This window comes from Epinephelus moara, chromosome 5, assembly GCF_006386435.1.
Source record: "Epinephelus moara isolate mb chromosome 5, YSFRI_EMoa_1.0, whole genome shotgun sequence".
Classification (NCBI taxonomy): Eukaryota; Metazoa; Chordata; class Actinopteri; order Perciformes; family Serranidae; genus Epinephelus; species Epinephelus moara.
In genome coordinates this window covers 30,909,194-30,933,704 of record NC_065510.1, presented here as the reverse complement: position 1 = coordinate 30,933,704, position 24,511 = coordinate 30,909,194, and the positions used below count along the sequence as shown (strand labels likewise).

General features: G+C 41.5%; 1 protein-coding gene across 1 annotated transcript in view; it reads right to left on the bottom strand.

Moving 5' to 3' along the window:
* The window catches only part of add3a (adducin 3 (gamma) a), a 131,742-nt gene extending 108,617 nt beyond the window's left edge, over positions 1 to 23,125 (bottom strand). Inside the window, exon 1 of the mRNA XM_050043509.1 lies at positions 22,951 to 23,125. The gene's annotated coding sequence lies outside the window, so the exon portion shown is untranslated. The remainder of the gene's footprint in view (positions 1 to 22,950) is intronic.
* Between the last annotated feature and the right edge of the window lie 1,386 nt (positions 23,126 to 24,511).

Sequence of the window (24,511 nt, the reverse complement as noted above, 5' to 3'; positions counted from 1 at the left end):
AAATGCCCTTCTTCTTCTCTTGTGAATCATTTACAGGAGAAAAGACGTAGAGATGAATGTACATGTGGTCCAAGTGCTGCATTTATTTTCATTGTGCTCTCCCCAAAGTCTCTGCACTACAGGAACCTCGACCATCTCTAGATGTGGCTCAATTACTGCCCGTGTCCATGTGTTTGCGCTGGTGAATTCTCACGTGAGGTTAAAGGCCTCAATGTGTGTGTTCTTGGTCACGGCGGTCAGCAGTTTCCACCACGGACAGTGGTACTGTACTGGCGGCTACACCAAGCGGCGGGCGGCCTGAGGGACTCGGTCTGTGCCCTTGATAGTCATCTCTGTCATCTGCACAAACACCAACTGTGTCAACACCAGGAAACACGGCTCGCCGTACGAGAACACAAGAGCTATTGATAGCGTGTGAGATGTGTTATTGCTGAGGGTGCTGCGCCTGCATTCCATTATAATGATAATTGGCTACTGGGAATTTTGGGATTGGCCCAAAATAACACAACAAAAAACATTCCAAACCTGTAGGACTGTTTATAGTTTAAAAAAATGACGATTTCAATACCATTAAAGCGATACCGATCCATTAAGATACTTCATTTGATACCGATGTGAATGGAAGCATTCAATTGCGTAAAATGCCACCACTAGTCCTTTACATCCAAATAATTTTTAAAGACAACATTTAAAAAGTGCTCGAATTATTAAAATACGAATCCACATTTTATGCATTTATTTTTATTAGATGCCACAGGCGTCATACTTTCAAACCTTATGGCGACAACTCGGCATGCTGAACTGCCAACTCCCTCAAATATACAGACTGTATGGGTTGTAGCTGCTGCTGCAGTGGGCAAATCACACGCTTGTATTAATTGGCTCCAAGCAAAACAATGCAATACAGTCGTCTTCTTGTTTAGATCTTGGTAAAAAAAAAAAGGATCAAATGCAGGTACGGTTTGTCTGGAGGTGTTTCAATACTATTTGAAGCTAGGTTATTTTTTTGATACCTTAAAAGGTCTAAAGTACTGACAGCTGGCCCTATACAGATCTATATGTAAAAGAATAATGGAGCAATGTGTTGAGTAGTCTCATATAGCTAGACCTATCTCCACAGCACTGCGTCAGTGCTAGAGAACGGTCTGGAATTGCCAATTATCTTTCTGCTGTAGGTAACTGGTACCTGACTGGTTTGTTGTTGTTTCTTTGAACCAATCAGTCATCTTGGGAGCACTAATCCCATGCCCAGGATGCAGCAACCTTGCCCACAAGGGGCGAGCAATGTCATTAAAATGGCTCCACAAAGAAAAAACGCCACAAAAAAAGAATAAAAAAAAAATATTAGTAACAGATGTCACGGTGTGATTTAACTTTTAGTGATAAAAAAAAGACAAACATAATTTGATAAACGGTGCCCCAGAGGGGAGGCATGACTATACCTTACCTCTGGGGGAGCTTACTAGAACCATTAATACCACAGAAGATTTGCTGGCTATTTGTGGCTTTAGCAGAACATTATTACGACGATATCACAGAGGCTTGTGAAGTAGAATGGACTGGCATTAGTGAAGCCAATGTCACTGGCACATGCTTTCATCAGAGTTAAAAGATGTGGCAAATCAACTCTGACTGGCTGTGTCACAAAACAGATAAACATCGGGGTTGCGAGAGTCCTGCAAGACATAGACTCTCTTTTCCAAGGTGTGCTCACGAGTTGTTTTATTTGTTGTAGATCTTAACAACAATTCACTGCTAAACAAAGGAGGCATGCCTTATTGCAAGATCAAACTCTTCGTCAAAACATGACATTTTCAGCATGCAAGTTGTTGGGTCGGAGGTTGTTGTCGTTGTTTTCTGTAGCAAAGAAGATTTAGAAATGGTAAAACACAGATAGTAGAAGAAAGAGAGTATGCTGGCTGAAATCTCTTCCCCAATGGAAGGCTTACAGCCAAAGTCTACATCGGGTGAGTCAGACTATGTGTTGAGAGAACAATATGTGCAACGATAAATGATGAAGTGACTGCATGAATCCACAGGGCTCACATTAGTTTGTATTTAGCAGAACAGCTCAGAGATGAGTCTTGCATGAGTTTGTACAGTCAAGATTATGTAACTACGGTCACAATGACTGAAAGTGTTGGTTGCTTCTGGGAGTTATGCGAGATGTTGGAGAGCAAGTGAAAATCCCCAGATGGCAGAGCAGTTGTGGAAACACGCTTCTGTCCAGGTTGGCTGAACGAACGGGAATTGAAACCACCTGCTGAATCTGGTGGAGATGTTTTTCGTATTAGTGGAGGTGGAGAAATGAATTTTCCGTCAGGTGTGGAATGACAATGAGAAGTGTGAGAAGCACGAAGCTCGCTGACAGCAAGTCTGCATTTTTTTCATAGCTCAGATTTGCAGTATCGAGCCACATAAAGAATAAGAAGCCAGCAGTGTCAACACAGAGTTGGACGACAGATTTTACTCAGCGTGGTTATCTATGCACCCACAGCCTGTTTAGACCTAGTGTTTTTGTAACGAGATACATTGAGACTGTGCCTAGATCAAGTAGAGCTGGACTGCTGACACCTGGCATCAGCATCAGAGTATCAACTTCAGATGTGTCTTGATTGTGGGTCTGCTGTGGCTCAGGAGGTAAAGCAGATTGTCCAATAATCGCAGGGTTGATTGTTTGAGCCCTAGCTCTTCTGTCCAATTGTCCTCAAAGTGTCCTTGAACAAGACACTGAACTCCCAATGCTGCCGATGCTTAGGCCAGTGCCTTGCCTTGCGTGTGTGAATGGGCGGATGAGCAGCAAAAACGGAAGCTTTGAATAAAATATTTTATATTGTGAATGCAGTCCCTTTCCAGGTAGTGACAGGAAGTCTTCAGTCATACATAAAGGAACTAGGAATCTACATTCATTTATTTATTTTAATTCCACCTTTGTCTATAGATCAGTTTGACACAAAGTGGCAAAGCACTGCTTTTGCAAATACCAAACCTTCAGCAAGCAAAAGTTAATACAGTAAAAGCCTTCACTCTACCTTTGCTGGGATTATTAAAAAGTCAGTGTTGTCATATAAATTAAGGGAAACATTGCCCATCACTGTTAGATTTTGCCTACCCCTAAAAATGGCAGAGCAGATTTGTACCTTAAGGAGCAGGACATCAGGTTGCAGAGATCCTATGAAGGTTACTTTGTAGAACTTCACCATACGTCCATTTTTTTTTTGGACCGACTTCCTCAGTTTTTGTTGGTTCCTGCTCCCACTCTTGTTCAGAGTAAGACAGAATGAATGGAGCAACCAATAGCCATTACTTTTCCTGCATCAAATACATAATCCCTCAACGGTTTCCCAGCCACCACCACTACCAATAGTTTTTTGATGAGGCCTACCCAGAAGGCACCGCTGCCAGCGATTCATTCTGGGTCTCGTGGGCCAGAGCTTTTTCCCCTATGCCATCTAGATGCCTCATCAGTGTGCTACCTAAACCACCTTCTTAACTTTATCTCTGATTTCAGCCAAATTGCTACAAATGAGGACCAGAACATTTGTATCAGAAACTTGGACTTAAACTTAGAAATTTCATGGTACCTTGTGAATCTTAAGATAAGCACCTGCACATTATGTGTTACGGTGCCAAGGTACATACTTAAAATACATAAGTGAAAGAGGTACTTTTACGTAGATCCAGACAATATCGCGATTTATGGATATCATGATAAGAGACAAGATATTCTCTTAGATTTTGGATATCATACTCTACATGTGGTTTTTTCCTGGTTTAAAAGGCTGCATTACATTAAAGTGATGTAATTTTCTAAACTTACCAGACTGTTCTAGCTGTTCTATCATTTATCTTTGCCCACTTAGATATTATATCTACATTACGGATGATTATTTATCAAAAATCTCATAGTGTAAATATTTTGTAAAAGCACCAATAATCAACCCTACAATATTGTCACAATATTGATATCAAGTAGGGCCATAACGGTACACGCATTTGTGTCGAACCGTTCGGTACGCGACTTTCGGTTCGGCACGACCCTGTACCGAATTATTGGGCGCAGGATATTATTTTATTTTATTTTGTTTTATTTTAATTTCGTTTTTGCGAGCCGAACCATTTAAAATATCTAGTTCCCCGACGGACATAATTGAGTGACGGACCGAGTCCGACCGTAAATCTCCGCTTTCACTTTGTGCAGCGCATTCTCGCATTTTGACAACATGGCAAGTGAGCCTGACGAACCTGAAGACCCACCCGCAAACCTTAAGTCCTCCGTTTGGGAACACTTTGGTTTCAGGGTAAAATACGAAGATGGAAATAAACAAGTGGACAAGACAAAAGCAGTGTGCCGACACTGCAGAACAGCGGTCGGGTATGTACTTGGAAACACGTCTAACATGCTAACGCATCTAAAGCGACACCACCCGAGTTTGAACGTTAACCGGCACGACTAGAAAAAGCAATCTGGTGCAAACTACGATATCGTCGTCGTTTAAAAAGAAAGAGCGTTTCCCTGACCATCGCGCTAAAGAAATAACCAACGCCATTGGAGTTGAGTAAAATTGTTTAAGCTGCACTTTAGATATAAGCATGTTTTGTTTACTGCACTTTAACAAAGTGGGAAAGCTAAGTAAGTTCCTAGTAAAACTGAATCTGAGCAGGCTTTAAAGCTGACCAGCTGCACTATACTTTTTATTTTAATTGAGTAAAACTGTTAAAGCAGAAATGTATATTTATATTTTTCATTCAAAAAATGTGTTAAAAAAACAGCAGGATTTTATTTTTCACTTTTATATTTCTATTTTCATTCAAACAATGTGAAAAAGCAGGATTTTATATATATTTGTTTCATTCAAAAATTGTGTAAAAAGAGTTAACTGCTGTGGTGGTATGTTTTAATAAGGTTACCAATAAGTAAAAGATATTTAATAGTTGTCTATTTTTTTCATTACTGTACCGAAAAAAAACGAACCGTGACTTGTGTACCGAGGTACGTACCGAACCATGATTTTTGTGTACCGTTACACCCCTAATATCAAGGTAAAGTATTTGGTCAAAAATATCATGATATCAATATCAAGGTAAAGTATTTGGTCAAAAATATCATGATATCTGATTTTCTCAATATTGCCCAGCCCTACTTTTAAGAACAAAAAATGTACATCTATTTATTTGTATCATCTCTGTGGAATGTAGCTGAAAATGCAAACTGATTAAAGAGTCTGCCAGATTGGTTTGTGGTGTCGATAGTCAGCTGCAGGAAGTCCCCCATCACCCATACATCCTGGGGTCAACAAGCACTTTTAACATGGTAGCTCTCACCCCTTAAATCTTTGTTTCACACTAATCATTGAACCATCAGGAACACAGAGTTGTGTCACAGCCTGTTGTCCAGACTTTAGCCTCACGGCATTACCCTCATGACCGGGTTCAAGTCACACTGTCAGCAGCATTAATATCCTCTACCAGAGCAACTAGAACGACCAGAATGAATTCCGCTTCACGTCATTAACTAAGCTGGGCACTGCACTTGACATGCTAATTATTTTTTCTCTGGCCGAGATGCAGAGAGACAAGGAAAACCAGCACAGTTACATAACAACCTCTTCTGCTGACCACTTTGGTGGATGTGACTGTCCAGCCACACAGCATGGCCCCCTTCGGCCTCATTATATAAAATCCAGACAAATGTTATTTTTAACTAATTATTGCCTTAGCCATATTAGGGGAGGTGAGGTCACTTCTAATAGTCTGAAAGCACCGCAAGGCCTTAAACAAGTGGCTTGAGGTGTCACCTAAACTCTAAGAGACACCACTTCATTACAAAAAAGCCCAGGGATGAGACAAGAGTGAACTTTCTGTCTTGTTAGTTTTGCCACAGTTATACAACAATCTTAACATCTCGTTAATCTGATTCTGTCAGGCGGGTTTAGAAAGACGACGTGAGATCCACAATGTCCAGTCTGGTCAGCCTTGTCACACTCTGATGGCGTGATGGCTAGAGACTTAACTCAGAGGTATGAGGAGGCTGACAGGTGATCCTTTCACTGCTGTTGAGCTGATTTATGTTACTTGTGACTTTGAAATTTAATGAGAATAAGTGAGTGAGTTGAGGAGACAACTAGAGTGGCTGAGCAAAGATCGGAGGTCAAATTCTGAACTGACGGGCAAAAAAATATAGTGGATCCTGAAGCAAAAGCAGGCGTGTGTTAAAATGTGTTTATGTTCACATCAGTTGCAGAGCAGATGGCGAGATAAGATAGTCTGTCAGGACTGTGTTCATTCAGCAGGAAACATCAGCAGATGATATTTAGCAGAATTTGTTCGGGTGTGAAAATCAACCCATTTATCCAAATAATCACACATGGGCATGACAACATCTCAACCCCAATAGCTTAATAAGGCAGTAGCTGGTGATTGCAAGCCTGCTTATACGTTTTCCGTTCTGCTTCAATTAAATACAATGCAGTCAAATTTTTCTGCACATAAATCAGTTCAAATTCAAGAAGACGTTTATCTTGCTTAGCATTCACTCAAAATGATCTCTTGCAAAGTTGAGACTTGGTTTCTGATCCTCTCATGTTTTTATACATGCAAAAGTGGATATGAATCAATGTACCCTTGCTGCCTGGCTGAAGAGCAGATGACAACAGAAAGCAGAATTTCCACCTGGTAGCAGCAGTTTTTCAGATGGTGTGATTCTGTCTGTGCTGCTGTCCACTCCAAAAGCCCCCTAATCTGAGTACTGTTGACTCTGCTTTATAGGGACGTGTGTGTGTGTGTGTCTGTGTGTGAGCGTTTGTTTCCGCCCAATGCAGCTACTATACTGTCCGTTAACATCAGGTTATATTAGGCAACTTTACTGCTGGAAAAGATGAGTTACTTGTTAAACTTCCAACATATAAGTAATTGCTGAAAATGACTAGAAAGGCAAATATCTTAATAATGAATGATCAAATCAAAATAAAGGCTATTAAGTGAAATGCAATATGCGTCAGTAGAAAGGTTGCAAACAAGATAAAACACAGTGACAGGAAGCAATTGTTTCCCTTGAAACTATAGCCAAAAAACTCATTTATCCCAGTGGAAAAAGATGACAATAGACTTAAAGCTGAGTTAAGACATGGGCTAAATGAATACATTAATATACAGTAACCTCACTGTATAGTTGGAGTTGCTTGTTAAGTCAGTTATCGACCCATTCCTTCTGCACCTGTGCGGCTGTAAAAACCGGGCTATTGTCTGCATGTCAAATCTGCACATTGACTGCACAGCTGATGGAGGCCCCAGGTGTGAGGTGAATTTGGGGGATCTTATCTTACAGTAATTTCACTGGAGAGAACGAGCAGCACAAAGACAGGCAGGTCACTAATACTAAAGTTGGATGAACACAGCTGCTCAGGTCTGGAACGCTGCACACAAGCACGCACACATGAATACATGCATGTGCAAACACGCAGATGCCTTAACAGGGCACAGGGAATTATCAAATTTGAGCTTTGGCACACATTTAGGGGGTGGATATGTACTATGTAATGCAGTTCAATGCACTTCAAGTCCTTTTCATTCTGCTAACAAAATCATTTCACAAAGGGAACCCCACCCATAAACAAACACAGCCAGATTTATAGCACTGCAGCCTTTACCCAGATATTTATCCTGTGTGACACTCTGGTATACTTACATGTATACACAGCCTTGGGGAGTTTGTCTTGTGGATTGAAACTGCCATATTAATGTATGTAAACAAAAAGTAAAGGCCAAGTGTTAATATTGCAAATACATAAACCTTAACATAAAAGAACTACAGTTTCCTGAGCACACACATTTAGAAAATATCCAACACTACTTCTTTGATGGGAGACAAATCCTTCTGGTAACATAAGGACTGCAGGGTCTTTCAGACACACACATGCGTCAATACACACTCACAAACACAGACCCCAGCCCAGCATGAGCCTCTCCACCCCAGACAAACTACATGATAATCCAATTTGGATAATTACCAGAGACACAACTTGTTTGGAGGAAAACAACACCACACAGGCTGTGAAAAGAAAAAAAAAACCCCACAGGGATTGTGCAGAGCTGTGGGAAAAACAGACGATACTTTAACCAAAAGTTCAAAACTGAGACGCCTGCTACAACTGAATTTATGTTGGATTAACAAGACCTTCAACAGCAGTTAAATACCTAAAATAATACTAAAATGATCATATCCAGCCCATATGTTTACATTCACAATACAAGACGAGCAATCCGCAGTCGTGTGTACGATGTCGAATGTTGTCTATTGTTCTCATGAGATGACACAATCCCCTGCTTTCTCCCTCAGGTCGATCTGTGTTCAGTGCTGGCAGCCTGCCGCTCTCTACAAAGCCTTTCTGAACAGATCACCCAGACAGCTGTATTAACAGGAAGAGCGCCTTCACTGAGGGATGAGTTCAGGCAGAGTACATGATGTGACTAGCCTAGAAACCGCCCCATTAAACACTCACTTTTGTTTTCATTTGTTTTTATTGTAATAACAATTTGAAAATGTGATATACTATCAATCCAAGCAGGACAAACACTCCTCCTCAGGGAGGTCAGGGGCTGTGCTCAGCTGTGATACAGACACTTTGCTTAAAGGCACCTCAGCTGGGTCAGTGTTTGATGATGAGACATGGGCTGGTAGGTGAGGGACGCAACAGCCCACCATGCTGCCAAAAACTGTTGGAAAGAACAATAATTTTGACTGCTGAGTGTTACTGTGACTGATTGTTGTAAAACTTCCTTACATCCATATAAAGTCACAAAGTTAAGATGCTGCAAAGACCTCGTTCAATCACATTACTCAACAGATGTTTTGTTTTTCCAGCTCCCATAACTTAAGAAACTGCTTTAGAAAATGAGTCCTACTGTAAGTAGCTGAATGGCTTTTGGACAATCCAAGTAACCAAATAAGTCCAGTGTTAGTCTGAGTCAACCTAATGTTTCTTTAAACATGGACCAGTTGTATTCCAACCCACAAACTGGCAAGGTTAAGCAGCATTCAGTGCAGATGAACTTGAATTGGCCTCCCAAAAAGGAAACCGGCTGCCAGTCCCAGGAATCATGAAATGTAAAATTATCATATGACTGAATATCGATATGGCTGAAAACCACAGACGCAAATAAAAACACTGGACTCAACATTTTGTAAGTTGCCCTCTGTGGCTGTTTTCCTAACCTTGACATCATCTCTAAAAATTCACCCAAACATAAACCATGTTTAAACCTAACAATCACCACCACAATTGTACCTCTGGCACTAAACCGAACCTCTAGCCAAGAAATAACCTAGAATTAACCTTGTCAACAAAGGATCAAATATGGCCCTGCTGATTTTATGCTCTCTCAAAGAAATAGCTCAATATTATTTGCTTTCTTGCAGAAAATTAGATGAGAAGACTGACACCACTCTGTCTGTACACTAAATATGAAGCTATAAAGCCAAAGGACAGTTAGCTTAACCAGGCCCGCCTTCAAGGGGGATCAAAGGGTAGAAGTTACCTCAGCCCAAGGTCAAGGGAGGCCCATGAAAAGGTCTATGAATCCGCTTTTTTACGCCTAGAACATCCCGTCTATAACGGGCTTGAGATGCGCCCTCATTGAGGACTTGGCACAGATTCCGGAGTTACTCTCTTATCCTGAAGCCTCCTTAAGGAATCTGATCCCACTTGATTTGGTGGTGGGAACCTCTTGCGACTGTATGCCTTTGCTGACGTCGACCCCAGCAGGATTCGAGCCCTGAACCTTCCACATGGAAGACGAGTGCTCTAACTACTACACTAGGGAGGCCCATGAAAAGGTCTATGATTGACCTTTAAATTTGATCAGGTACAGCAATTTACTTACTGACTTAAATCACTAACATAAAAGGTTTTATGTATATCTGATACTCCCATACTCAGTCCAGGACAAGTACAAGTACACATGGAAATATGTTTACTTAGATTATATTCACAGGAAGTATAAAAATGCATAGGGATCCCCCCGAGCCTTAGATGTGCCAGTTGGGGGATTTCATTAGCTTTGGAGGAGCTAGATCCAGGCTAGCTGTTTCAATCTTCTCATCAAGCTCTTATAAAGGTAGAAAATAAGCATTATTTATCTCTTTAATGGCCTCTGAAGTTCAGACGTAGTTGTGATTTCTCTGCGTCTGGCTGTGAAATCCTGCAATTCCTAAATTTATCACCTGTAAGCACATCTATTAGTCTAGACCAGCCTGGGCTCGCACTGCAAGTAATGCTAATGATGATATGCACTTAAAAAAACAGATGGTGATGTTCCCAAACTCTGTGATTTACAGGCAAAATGTCATCATCACAACTACAACCCAGCTTCTCATTAAAGATCCTTTTCTTTAGTTCATGCTGAAAACATTTTGGACTTGAAAAACCAGTGACACACACTCAGTAACAAATACTCAGTAACACACACAAACACACACCACAAGCGTATTTGTCATCTTTTCCCCTTATTGTCATGTCCCAGAGGCCATGAAACACATTTTTTCCGGAACACCAGAGTAGGGCTCAAACTGATGACATCATCTCTAGGACACACCACCACAGTCCCTTTGACCACAAGATGAATGACATCACTCGTCCAACTTATAAACAACAACTCTTGTTGGCCCATAAAGGGCGCAGAAACACAGTGATATCACATGGCCTTGTGTTTGTCTAACTTCCCACCCGGAGCGTATCAGTGACTGTCCTGGAAGGACAGAACAAAAGATGGGTCCTATCCAGTGATTTCCTCTGCTGAGGTAAAGGAAATACAGCCTTACCATACTTCCCATCCTGCGACGAGAGCCCAAGACATGTGACACAACACCACGTACATCTGACAGGGTATCTCTCCCCGACTCCGACCAGATACATCCTTAGTGGAAAATCTGTGAGTTTGTGTGAGTTTGTGTGTGTGTGTGTGTGTGTGTAGGCAGGGATCCCTCATGAGGGGGAACCGATAAGACTGAAAGTGTATTTGTCATGAGAATCTATTTTGAAATGCTTAAAAGGAAATGCATACACTTTGTATTTGTTGTTTTGATAAACTTCCCGAGAAGTGTTGCAAATTGCAATGATTAATCATTTAGTTAATTGCACAATATGAATGGTGGTTTGAGAATTTAAATTCTATTTCAGTGTGATGAAAATTATATTATGAATTTCTTTTATCCACTACTCTACCTGACACTACGGGATGATGTTTCAAATACCTAAAATCTGTTTTGTTTTCAGCCCATTTTCATAGCCTGACAAATGCACAGTTTTTTTCTCACAGTATGTATTAATGTTAGGGTGGGTCCTTTCTTTGAAGGAAGGGTTGTGTTGCCATCTGAATGCACAGGATGTAATGCAACATCACTCCTTGAGTAACTGAAACTGGTAACAGACAGGGAACACTGGGTGTGACACGATGCAATCTGCTATCAGATGATCAGTTTGTTCACTTCTGCTCAGCCTCAGCAGGTTCTCCTCTGCAAGCACTGAGAAAGTAATAAAAACCCTGAGCTGGAGAGGATGAGTGGCAGCTGGCGGGAGCTGAGACAGATGGAGCGGCTCCGTGCTGTACCTGTGCTGCACACAACACGCACATACATAAATGTGCATTTTTCATCCTTCTGACAATAAATTCTGGAGGAATGATGAATTAAAAGTGTAAAAATTGGGCTTAAACAACTTGAAACCTCAGTTTTTCCTGTGCATATAAACAAACACACCAACAGATTATCTATCTGTAGGAAGAGAAACATTTACAGTGCACATAAAACATGCAGTAAATTCAAACAAATCTAAAGGGAGCACGTTTTGTTGCACATCAAATTGTTAACACTACAAACACAAACACATGTCAATTCGTGTACTATGCACACAAACAAACACAAACTGAAGGAGCGCACAGACTCACAGGCTGCTCGTGATGCCCAAAGGGGGGCTACTGAACAGAATGCAACATGCGTCACTGATGACATGCGTTTGCCCTCTAGCAGAGGAGAAGCTCAGCAACGTCAACAGGAACACGGTGTAAAGACACACTGCTCCTGTACCAACAGTACAGTGGTTTGCAGAAACATTGACCTGAATACTAGGCCAAGCACCAGTGGACACAGTAGATCATAAAGAGTTTTTACCTCGTTTATAATAAGGATCTGATCAATTACAAAGTCCAGCAGATGGACTCCTGATGGTGTAGTATTATGGACTCAAGGGCGCTGTGAGGAGGGAAGAGGTGATGGTGATTAGAGCAGCCCACGCCTGGAGGGAGTCCCCTGTCTTTTAATTAAGCGTCTTAATGGTTGCCCACTTTGTTAATGGTTTCAATGGTGTCTTCAAGTGTATGAGCCTCACACTATGTCAGGAAACCTGCAGCAGCTTATCAGGGATGTCAAGGTTATGAGTTTATGATGTCCTGTACTTTGAAAGTCATGCCAGAGTGCATTACTACAGCTGGCCCTGACATGCTCATTCTGCATCAGTGTATCAAGTAATCAGCACTATTGTAATAATCACACCTGTGCACACTGTTTGGGTGTAACACAGCTTCGATGTGAGTGAAATATCAAGCAGAACAACCATGTTTCACTGCCTCTGAGTGTGTTTGTTTGCACCTCTGACCAAACCCACGGGTGCTGTCATAGTGTACTGACATACCCTGGGGTAGGAATGCACACGATGAGTTGACTAGTCGATTAAACGTTGCCACACTTGCTAGTCGGCACCAGAAAAACTTACCGGCTACTAGGCGAATACTGTGTCACTTTTAAACATGTGACACAAAGAAGAGCTGCTTTTTATTTAACATTTTAACAAACCATATATGTTGTAACTCCTTCAAAACAAACACACTATGACCCATAGAGTATTGTCTGCACGGTGTCCCGAGTGGTATTTCTGGTCACGTATGCAGGGATGAGAGGTCATATTAACAAATGTAACTCCATAAACACACACAAGGGCAACACAACTATTTGTGACCCAGCAGGAGAGGAAATAAATGAACCGCAGATTAGCACCACGGTGGTCCTCCGGATCTAGTGTCACCACACACATAGCTCACCCTCCACAAACAGCACCACTATACCAGTGATGCAGGCTACTGTACCTTTAAATACAACCTATCACTGTGGTCAGCTCGGTCAATGTGCTAAAAAAAACACACACATGTAAGACACAGCTGACTGACAAGTGATGTATGGGAGGCACAAATACAGAAACACCAACAGTAACCTGTGCCTCATAAACGTCAACACTGTTCTGTGAGCTGACATTTGGCTTCATGTCACGTCTCGTCACGCCCTGCTGCACCACACATACAAATAAAGAGCACTGAATCAATTAAAACCATGACGAAGGACAACAAATAACTGCCAAAACACAACATTAAGACCACACTGGGCAGTGCTGACACAGCGTTTTAGTTCAGTGGCAGCAGAGAGGAGACGCATCATTTAGTACACAAGCTGACCCAGTTAGAGACGAGACAACAGAGGAGGACAGCACAGTACAGCTAAACTCAGTGCTGCCAACCATGATTTGTCACCGTGTGTGTGATGTGACAATACCACGGTGTGTGTGTGTGTGTATTTGTGTGTGTGTGTGTGTAGTTGTCCACAAACAGGAACCGAAGCATGGGTGTGCCTGCTGAAACAGATGTGGTAAACGTAGCTGTTTGGTCAGAGGCAATAAAGCATGTTTCCTGGACGCATGAGGCCAAAAAGAGTTCAAATATGCACTTAGAAAAACACATAGATTTAATTTACTGGATTCAATTGTGGTTTCCACTAGATCCCTGTGTTCCCCAAGTTGAATAAGCTTACATGAATGAAGACCTGCAGCAATTACTATTACTATTTTACAGCAAAAATGCCAAAGATTTAATGGTTTCAAGCTCTCAAATTTGCTGCTTTTCTTGGGTTTACATTGTAGTAAATTGAATATTTATTGATTTTGGACTGTTGGTCAAACGAAACAAGACATCTAATGATGTCATCTTGTGTTCTAGGTTACTGTTATGGGCGTTTTCCACTGTTTTCTAAAGTTATAGCCCAAAAGATTGAATCAATGAATCAATTATGAAAAAAATCACTAGTTGCTGCCCTAAAATAACATAAATGTTTAGCCATTTAGCTTTTACAGCTCATCCACAAGACTGTCTGTCAGCTGGACAATAAATTACTGATATCATGAATCTTTACCAACTGAAAATTGAGTCATAGTGCAATTTACAGCAGTAAAATAAATGTATATTAAGGCCCAATCCCATTTCTCATTTTCGCCCCTACCCCTACCCCTCTTTTTCGAGTGCCCCTTGCCCCTTGCAACAAAGTTACAAGGGGTAGGGGTTGAAATATTCCCCTATGAAATGGGACAACCCTTCATACCCGGAAACGTCATCATTAGTCATCAGTGACATCATAAAAAGACGCGACGAGTATGTTGCCGGGGAAACCTCACAACTAGAGATTTTTTTTTTGTTATGTTTGTTAGAACAAATGTATATAATACATTGAAACAACATTTCCGATGGTTATCATAGTCTTTAAATCTTTAGTTACGAAGAAAATACTTACATTTATGGTTTTCTTTCATTGCCTCTGAAGCCCTCCCTGGCATCTTGCCGTTGATTCACAAGGCATTCTGGGAGATTTCTCGTAGCACTCGCTTTGAAGTGTGCCTCTGAAAAAACTCCGTTTGGAGGACCATATAGCCCTAGCACTCCGCCCTTCCCCTCTGCCTCAATGAGAAGCGGGACATCCCTACCCCTATGTGTGAACGTGCAAAACGGAGGGGTAGGGGCAAGTGGTAGGGTTAAGGTGTGTATTGGGATTGGGCCTTTGTGACAGTAGCGACAACAACCACTGATATTTACGAAGAAGTTCGACCAGCTAATCGGCTAACAGTTGCGTGTCTTTAATCTGTCAAAAACATGTCAAAAGTGAGCCGACATTAAAAAGCAAATACATGTACTAATGCTTGGTACTGAGGTTAAACCTGATGTAGATTTTAGGTGATATCATTCAGCTGTTTCACTGCCACAATACCTCAGTCAAACAACAGCAACCACTAAATGCATCCACATTCAAATACAGTGGTTAAACATGACATAAACCAATGCTGTGTTCAGGAATTCCCAAATTAACCAGCTGGTGGTCATCCAACCGAGACAGTAACCGGTGCGACAAGTGCAATAGCATTTTATTTCATCACCCAGAATGTTTTTCACCTACACAGTACATGACATCAACATGCTGTGTTAATGGTTGGTAAGAATTGAAAATCCAGTGTCCTTTTAGAAAACACGTTCCAACCAGCGAGAGTAATTACAAAGAAGGTCAGTTACGGAGTGATATATCGTTCTATACAATGATGACAGAATGAACAAAAGCAGGGCCGACTGAGCTGAATGTCACCACTGGATTCAGGGCTGAGACTGTGTGAGGTTTTATGTGTGTGTGTGTGTGTGTGTGTGTGTGTGTGTGTGTGTGTATAAGAGTTATGTTGCTCTGTAGGACTTTTATAGCAGGGTAATAAAACAGCAGAGAAACATGGCTCAATAGAGAGAAGAGAGGAGAAGAGGAAGAAAAACACCAGGCAATATCATGGATTCAGATTTGGTGCACTCGCACACACACACACACACACACACACACACACACACACACACACACACACACACACACACACATTGTACACGTGCAATTTGAGCTTTCCATCACAATCAGAAATAGAGACAGTGCATCCTCTCCAGATCCCCACACAGCGAGGGGATCAACACCCGTAATGAAGGCATCCATACAAGCTCCTCACGTGGCCGAGATCACAAACACACACACACTGAGCCATACTGAACCTCACATGAATGGATTCACCCTGGTTAATGAATACAAACCCTAATGGCTGTACATAACTGTACATTCTAGTATTTCTTTCCTTTGCCAGTAAATATGCAAAATGACAGTCAGTTAATTGAGTCGATTAAGTGACCTGGAAGATTCCTAATCTCCATATTAATGCGGACCCTCGGGGCAGAGTAATGGGCGAGGTGCCCACCCCCCCTTCCTCCACAAACAGTGGCTGCACACTCACTCACATGACTGGCGAGCAGCCCAGGCAAAGCAGCATACCAAGTCAGTGCCATTCTCTGCTCACAATGGCAGCTTTTCATTTGTCATCAACAATAAAATCGACAATTAAGATTGATGGTTAAATAAGGATCCAAGACTTTATGGATCTCATATCACACAGGAAGAATTCAGCGATTGTCCTGGTTGATAAAATCATAACAAGTTTACAAACTCAACAACTGGATAACGACAGCAAAACATCGAATATTAGGTCTCATTGTTCATGATGAACACTCCAGATGATTCAAAGTCCAATCGTCTTGTGGAGTCGACATTCCCATGTCAGCCTCAAACTTCCATGATCTCAAATGCTTGACCCACAAAGAGACACTTTAATAAGGTGACGACCGTGGGGATCAAAGGAGCCGCTGTCTGCTTCAAAAGCTCATTTAGCCCCAAACTTGGCACCTCCTCTTCTCCCATGGTCGGAGGCTGACCTCGTTACCGTGGTTACGCCACTCTAATATCTATGCAAACGCCTTCTCGCTGTGCTGGGAAGACCCACTGCTGACCGGAGTTGACGCCCTGCCAGGGACTGCCCCCTCACACACAAACATAGAGCGGCCTGTGTAAACATAAACATCTTATGTACCCGATGCTAAATAAACACTTGTATATCAACACACATGCAAACACATGCATATCCAAAGTGATGGCATATGGATGCACGTGTGGAAGTACACACGTCCCCCAAGCTGGACAGAAATCAGCTGTGCTCCACGTCAGGCCGGATGCTTTCAGTAATTCATCCACCCACAAGTGTATAATAAGGTTATTCTAACCCCGCCCCGCTGGGACCTTTGGCTTTGGCGACCAAACAACTGTGGAATCTAAACACTCGGCCCACACATGCAACACTTCAAACAACACCCTGACTGTGGGTGCACAATAGTATGAAATAAGAGACTGACTCCTTCAGAGCATTAAAAATAAAACACTGCAGATCAGGAGTGCAGCTTGGCGCGAGTTTATCAAGATCACCCACATCCTGAAAGAATCAGTATCTCAACCAGAGCTGATCCAACTACACAAACAAGCGTAAACAGCAACCATGCATGTCCACATATATCAACAAAATCATCTAAAATGGTGCTTTTTTTCTACATTTTTCATTTTAAAAAATGGTCTGTTCACATCTGCTTTAAAAATGGCAAAATTTTGCACTGAAATTAATGAAATCCCATAAAATCGCTCATGGGAGTGAAGGAAATCTGCACTCAGCTCAACTGCGTTTAAACCTTTACGTGCAAATTTGCGCCATTAAGCAAAAGTGAGCCATTTTGACAGTGTTGCCCCCTTAAAGGGACAGTGAAAGGAAGCTATCGAAGCTTATTAGCTGTGTTGTACCGTCCAGTTTTCGTTAACCTCATCTGACAGAGTATAATCAGCTCCACAACAAAAGAGGAATGGTTTTCAGACAACAGATCTTTTTCACAGCAGCCATTTTGACATGTCATAGTAGGAAAAGAACAGGTGTATAATCACACTAATGATGGCTGCATTCCTGGTATTGTCCATGCTGGCTCACTGGAACAGCTTCCATGGACACTTAATGAGCTATCGTTGATGTTACAGTTTCACCTGTGCTTTTCATACTATGATATGTCCAATGTCTGAACAAACTCTGCACAGATATTGTCCAATTAGCAAACTAGCTAACAAACTAGCTACATGTTAGCTACCGAGCGGTTAGAAAATCTTTGGTTCAGAGAGCTTTTGTCCCTCTTTACTGAATGAAATTATTACATGACAATCTGGAAAACGCCAGGGGAGAGTGAACCGCACAATAGAGAAAAAAGCAAAAGAAGCTCAAAGCGCTAGTGCTAGCATTTTCACTGTCTAGCGTGTTAGCTCGCCAGCTACAGCCTTTAAACCTTTAAGTTTAAAGAAACAGTTGGACACTTTGGGAAATACTTGATGCTTGATAAGATAAGATAAGATACACCTTTATTGATCCCACAATTGAGGATCACTGTCTTGCCTCCCAATCAATTCCATACCCCTCTCTTACTCAGGTTTCCATCAAAATGTAGAGCAAACAAACCAAATTTTTAAGAAATTTTACGTGCTTTTCTGTCCACTACGGTTACGTGAATATTGGGAGTTGGCTCACTGAGACAAAAACAGACAAAGAGAGCTTGTAGTGGCCCATGCAGTGATGGTAACTATAACTCATCATTTATTTGCTGAATCCAACACTTTGTTGCATTAACCTTTTATCAGTACACCAACTTTTTCACCCTCAAGAGTAAAAACTCTTGTAATATTTGATGATTTCTTTTAATTTTTGGTGTTTCTTTTAATTTTTGGTGAAACACACCCTCTGAGTGTGATATCAATCTTGTCCTCTGACTCTCAGAAGCAAGGCAAATGAGCATATTTCCTAAAATGTCGAACTATTCCTTTAAAGCACTGTATAGTATTGTTGTGTAATAATATGGCCAATAAAATGTTATCCTCGTTATGTTTGTCCTCTGGTTTCATTGGGCGGAACAGACACGTACACACAAGCTCAGATGCTCAGGCATGGTGTCGTCTATAAGCCTGTCCAACTCAGTCTGACCAAACCCAGAGCTACACACTGAAACAAGCCAAATGAATGACAGATGAAGTCAAAACCCAGAGAGAGAAGAAAATCCAAGATAATAAAATGAAGCCTTCTTACGCACAAACACACATGTCCCCTAACAAAGGAAAAACATTGGAGTCCAAGACTCAATCACTTTGCAGTGTGGAGGGAGAGTGGAGCCACATGTTTTTGATAAGTCCTCTAGCAGAGCAGGGTGAGGTAATGATGAAGTCATCTATGTCCTCTGGACAGGTTCAAATTCACTGGGCCGTGTGCATTTTAAATGGCTTCAGGCTCACTAACACACACACACACTTTTTTTTTTCTTTTCTGGGGTGCGACGCAGTAAAAAGAATACTGCGCAAAAACTTTTATTGAAGTTTGCAGTAGGTATCAAGACCAGATAATAACTGAAGAAGCTGTACCATGTATGCACCTCATCTTCTCCACACCTGTCACTCATAAAGGACAAAAAAAGAACTGCATTCATCAAATATTTTCTGCCTCCATGCTCTTCAGTTCCTGTTTCCACCAAAACACTCCCAAGCAATCAAGTCTTACTATGGACACACCTCATTAACAGTCCCTGTAGACTGCGCCCACTCAACCGGTCACTGCCACACTGTTATTAATCTGTGAGGCTGTCTGTCCATTCCCCCGCCACGGTGGATGCTGAACTTCCTGTGTCTCTGCGTGGATCTTAAGATTTGCCGAGCTGCCTGGGGTTATTATAAAGCCATTCATTAGGGCAGAGAAAATAAACAAGAGCGAACAGCTCAGACAGAGCGACTGCTGCAGATGTGTTGAGACAAAAGATTTCCCTCAGCTTAGCACTGTAAATGTTATTCTATGAGTACCGTAGAGATAATCACTATAAGCCTAGACTACAAATACAATATGGACATGGAGAACACCACCTCCTCATTGGCTGGTGTATTATTTTGAGACAGCTGCACGGCTCTCATGTACTCATCACTATTGTCAATACACCCAAATGTCCCATAACCAACACAAATAACACCACAGTTTAATTAAATCACTAGTGTCAATAACACATTCTTTAGCAAGCTAGTGGCACGCCTCCTCCTCTAAAGCAGTTGTGCGACACAGTTTTATAGATGCTGAGTGTGTTGGAAAACCATGTGGGCAGAGCAACTAAACTGCATGACATTTAAGTATTTATCCATATGGAGTGAGAGACTGGCTTTAAAGAGGGAACATCACCTAAAGTAAGAGTTCCAATTTGTTATTTCCATGGCCTTAAAAAAGTTCAATCAGTATTAGTTAACATGAGCTACTTTCTCTCAAAGCCAGAAACCAGAGAAGTGAGTCTGAAACTTGTGAAGTTTCAGGGTATAAAGTTTCGCAATGAAAGCGAGACTGATTTTGCAAATGAATTAATGAAATGACTGAATTTGCAATTACTATGTCTAACTACTGTATATATCTTCAAACATTGCATTTACGGCTAAAAATTACAACAGAAATATGCCGGGTGCTCTCAGTGGCACCTGTAAAATCTGTCCCAAATCATTGTCTTTGGAGTAGTTCCAGACTTTATACTTGATGACATCACAAATTTGAGTTTTAGTACTCAAAGACAATTTTTGGAGTTGTTCATTCCATCTACTATTTTTGAACTGTCTTGAATCATAAGAATAACGTGAATTAATTTTGAAAATGGGTGTAATTCCCCTTTAAAGGCTTTAAAGGAAGCCAAGTGTACTCAAACAAAATAACACACATTTGTGGAGAAAATGGAGATGAGTGTAATTAAATGGCTTCAAAACAGTTGGACTAATGAGGGAATCTGATGGACGTGTAATGAGCAGTTTCAAGCTGCGTAAAGACAAAATTATCAGCAATCATTTAGAAAAAGGTTGGAATCAAATTATAGAGACATGACGGTGTAATTAGATTTTGCAGAATTGATGCTTAATAAGTTTTCATATTAAAAGCAACTTTCATTTCAAGCTTCATAAGTGGGTAATATGCCTCTACTTGACTCAGCTAAGACTGGCTAGAAGCCTCACCGTCTTGCCTCCCTTAAGTCCCAAGCAACTGCAATATTCATGAGGAGCTCGTGAAACACTGCAAAATAGAGTTTACATCAAAGAGGATGTGCGGAGGTAGAGGAAAAATAAATATGGGGTATGTTTGCATAGTCTATCTATTCCGTCATTGGCTCTGGGTTAAATATCTCACTTGTAGAAGGTCCCTGAAGGGTTCTGAACAGGGGCCCCCTCTATCAGACTACATCAGAGAACGAGGGGAATACTGTTTTAGATTTCAGCTCCATATGGTGAACATTCACAGCTTTTCAGAGGGCTCTGCTGAGCAAAATAAAAGAAGGGGAAAAAAAGAAACAAAAATGAGAAATTAAGTATGTCAGAGCTCAGGCCATTTGGAGACAATTATCATATTTGTCTGGGTCCTTTTTAAGTTCAGATGGCCAGACTTTGGTGTGGAAATGGATATCCTCGGTGAGTCATTACAGGTCAAGAAATATCTAGAGCCAGAGGTGTTAAGGAGGCGCTCGCTGGTAATTTGCAATATGAGGAGGGAGGAGAGGGATGGCAATGGGGCTGCATGCAAACCTGTGGTAAGTGAGAGTCACTGTTACTCTGAATAAACACGTTAACACTTATACCTGAGGTGTCTTATCTGCAGGTGAAAGGTCATCGAACAGAGGGTGAAAAGACAGCACCACCAGGTAACCTCTTTAACTCGGCAAAAGCTTTAATCAATAGGAGAATATATTGTATTATTTTCTCCTGCGATACTTTGTTTTTAATCTAAACATGCAGGCACTGTTAACAGATTCCCCTGCCAATTTAACGTAGCACAGTCACTACTCCATGACTCCTCACAGTGGCGCTTATCAAATGAATGAAGGTAAAGTAAACAGACGTTAACTTGCTTGTGAAAAGGAAACTCACAGGGGGGAATGGCATACAGTAAGGACAGCGGGGGAAAACAAATCAGAGAGGCATAACCATCTTTCAAGTCGAAAGTCTGGGCCCACTTTGGCTTTCAGAATACAGATGGGATAAACAAAATCGTCTACGAGATGTGCAAGAACTGTCTAATGAAAGCAAAGTACATGGGCAACACAGCGAACATGCATAGACACCTGATTTGTCTTCACCCTGATCTTGTCATGGAGAAAATAGCTAACGCTACCACAACTGTACGTCAGACTACAAAAAGCAAAGCTTCCTTTCATGTACCCAAGGGTTACTAGTTTGGTGTGTTGATTTAAGCTTTAGGCGACTGTGGCTCAGAGGTAAAGCGGATCGTCTTCTAATCAGAAGATCGGCGGTTTGATTACTGCCTCCTCCAGTCTGCATGTTGAAGTATCCTTGGGCAAGACACTGAACCCCATATCGCTCCCGCTGTGTGTGAGTGCATGTGAATGGTTACTGAGTAGCAGGTGGCACCTTGTATGGTAGCCTCTGCCATCATTGTGTGAATGTGACTCAGTAGTGTTAAAGCGCTTTGAGTGGTCAGAAGACCAGAAAGACGCTGTACAAGTGCAGTCCACTTTTTCCTCAGAATAATGTGATGAATATGCTATACACAGGTTTAAAAAATCTACATGTCGAGGCTTTAGAGAGGTTTTCTTCATCACTATGTATCCCATTAACATATGTGAAAATGGTATGCTAGTGTGCTTACTTCTCACTTTAACACCTCAAGTTAGTACATACCTTGTGGTATCAATATAAAGGCTGGAAATGTGGTGAATGAATCAGTGTGAGCTGCAGGAGGTGCTGTACTTTCACTGACCTTGACCTTTGACCTCCCTCCATAATAAAGAGCACTGCAAAACCTGGGCATATTAGAAATAGCTATATGTGCCGTCAAACTTGAAATATATATACACCTATAATAGAATATGGCAGCTACATTGAATACATCTACAGAACTTTCTGCAGTGTGCCTAAATATCAAACACAAGAGCAACTCATACAGTAGGATATTTAGTAAACAAGGTAGTCTAACAGCTGTTTGGATAACTAAGTGTGGACAAGGTTGCACATTGTCACCAGATGCTGGACAAACATCATAAAGTCAATGGACATAAACTTGTGTCACAGCCAGTAACACCAGTAAACATCTTTAGACAGGCACTGCAAGGACATACAACTACGAAGCAACGCATACCGCCCGTGTTATTCTATCAAAATGATCTAATATATGAATCAAATCATCCACAGACCTTCTGTGTGTCTCACCACTGTCCCCGGGTCAGCAGCTGACAGTCGACCTGCACCAACACGAGTGTCCCCGGGACTGTTCCTGACGCTGTTTCCACGGTTTGAATTCAATCGTTGAACACGACGTGTCCGAGCACTTTCACTGACGCTCAATCAACACGCTGCAGTTAACCCGCTCCCTGCAGGCTGAGCAGGCAGCACACACATGTTGTGGAGATCTAGTAAGCCGGCTAAAGCGGAAACGCTGGCTCACAATATGGCAGGAAGTGGAACGTCATTCACTTCAACGGGCGCATTTTTTCGCGATTCCCTTGCTTGAGATGGCGCGCACGTGACTCAGCCGGGCCTGTTGTTGATGTGTATTATTAATGTGTGTCCCAGTTTAGACAGAAAGAGTGTAGACTGTCTTCAGCAGACCCAGCAAGGGACATGTCTCATTATACAGGCTTTTAACTGGTGTAAATCTATCTCGAAGTATATTTTGATTTACAATTTAAAGGCTACACTTGACACTCTGTATCATTTACTTAATGCTGCATGCAAACATGTCAGAATATATAGCTTGTTATAATACCACTATCCATCAGGTTACACATTAATATGCAGTGTTTACTCATTGTAAAGGTCCTTTCAATCTGCTTTTATCTCTGTTGTCTGTATCTGTATATGTCTGCCAGTATAAAGCAAGCATTAACCCTGATTGTGATGTAAAGACTGCTTTTTGTGCAAAGACTGAACCATTTGAGACTCATACAACAGTTTAGCATCCAAATAAATAGCAACTGACCCATACAAATATGCTGCACTGCCTCCATCTAGTGGCCTTGAGCTGCCAGAGCTCTTACCATCACAAATCACTTTATTGGCTTCCCATACAACAAAGACATTACTTTAAATTCATCCTATTGGTTTTTAAGGCAGTACATGGTTTAACTTCTTAGTATATTTCTGACCTGCTCACTGACAATGCTCCTATCAGACACCTCAGAATAACAGAACAACATCATGAGCTGGTAAAGAGCTGCCCTCTCGAATGCTTTGCCTGATGAGCTGCGATCTGTAAAGACTACATGTGAAGTTAAGCACAAAGTTTAATTGGATGTCCTATAGATTGTATGGGGCAAAGATTAAAGGTGATCCAGGGTGCTGGAAATGCCACGACTAGAGTACGTTACCTCATGTCCTCTGGGATTGCCCCAAAGAATGTGACTTTAAGACGTCAGTTCATGATTGTATCCAGAGAATTCTCAGCCAGGAGTCACCTTTTGCATTGGTTTATTTCTGTTGTGGGACCTGTCTACAGTGAAAGACACTATTTCCTCTGTCTGTACTGAATGGATCCAGACAACTATCAGGTTCGGTAGGAGATGGCTCGTTCAACAATGGAAGTCAGCTCAAGCACCATCAATCACAGAGTGGCATAACCTGCTTGCTAAGATGGCAGCATATGAACGGATATCCTTCTCACTGCTGGGCAGGATAGAAAGTTATTATTTGAAATGGGAGAGATTTCTTGACTAAATGAATGGCCCTTACAGGCAAACATATGGGTTAGCTTCCTTC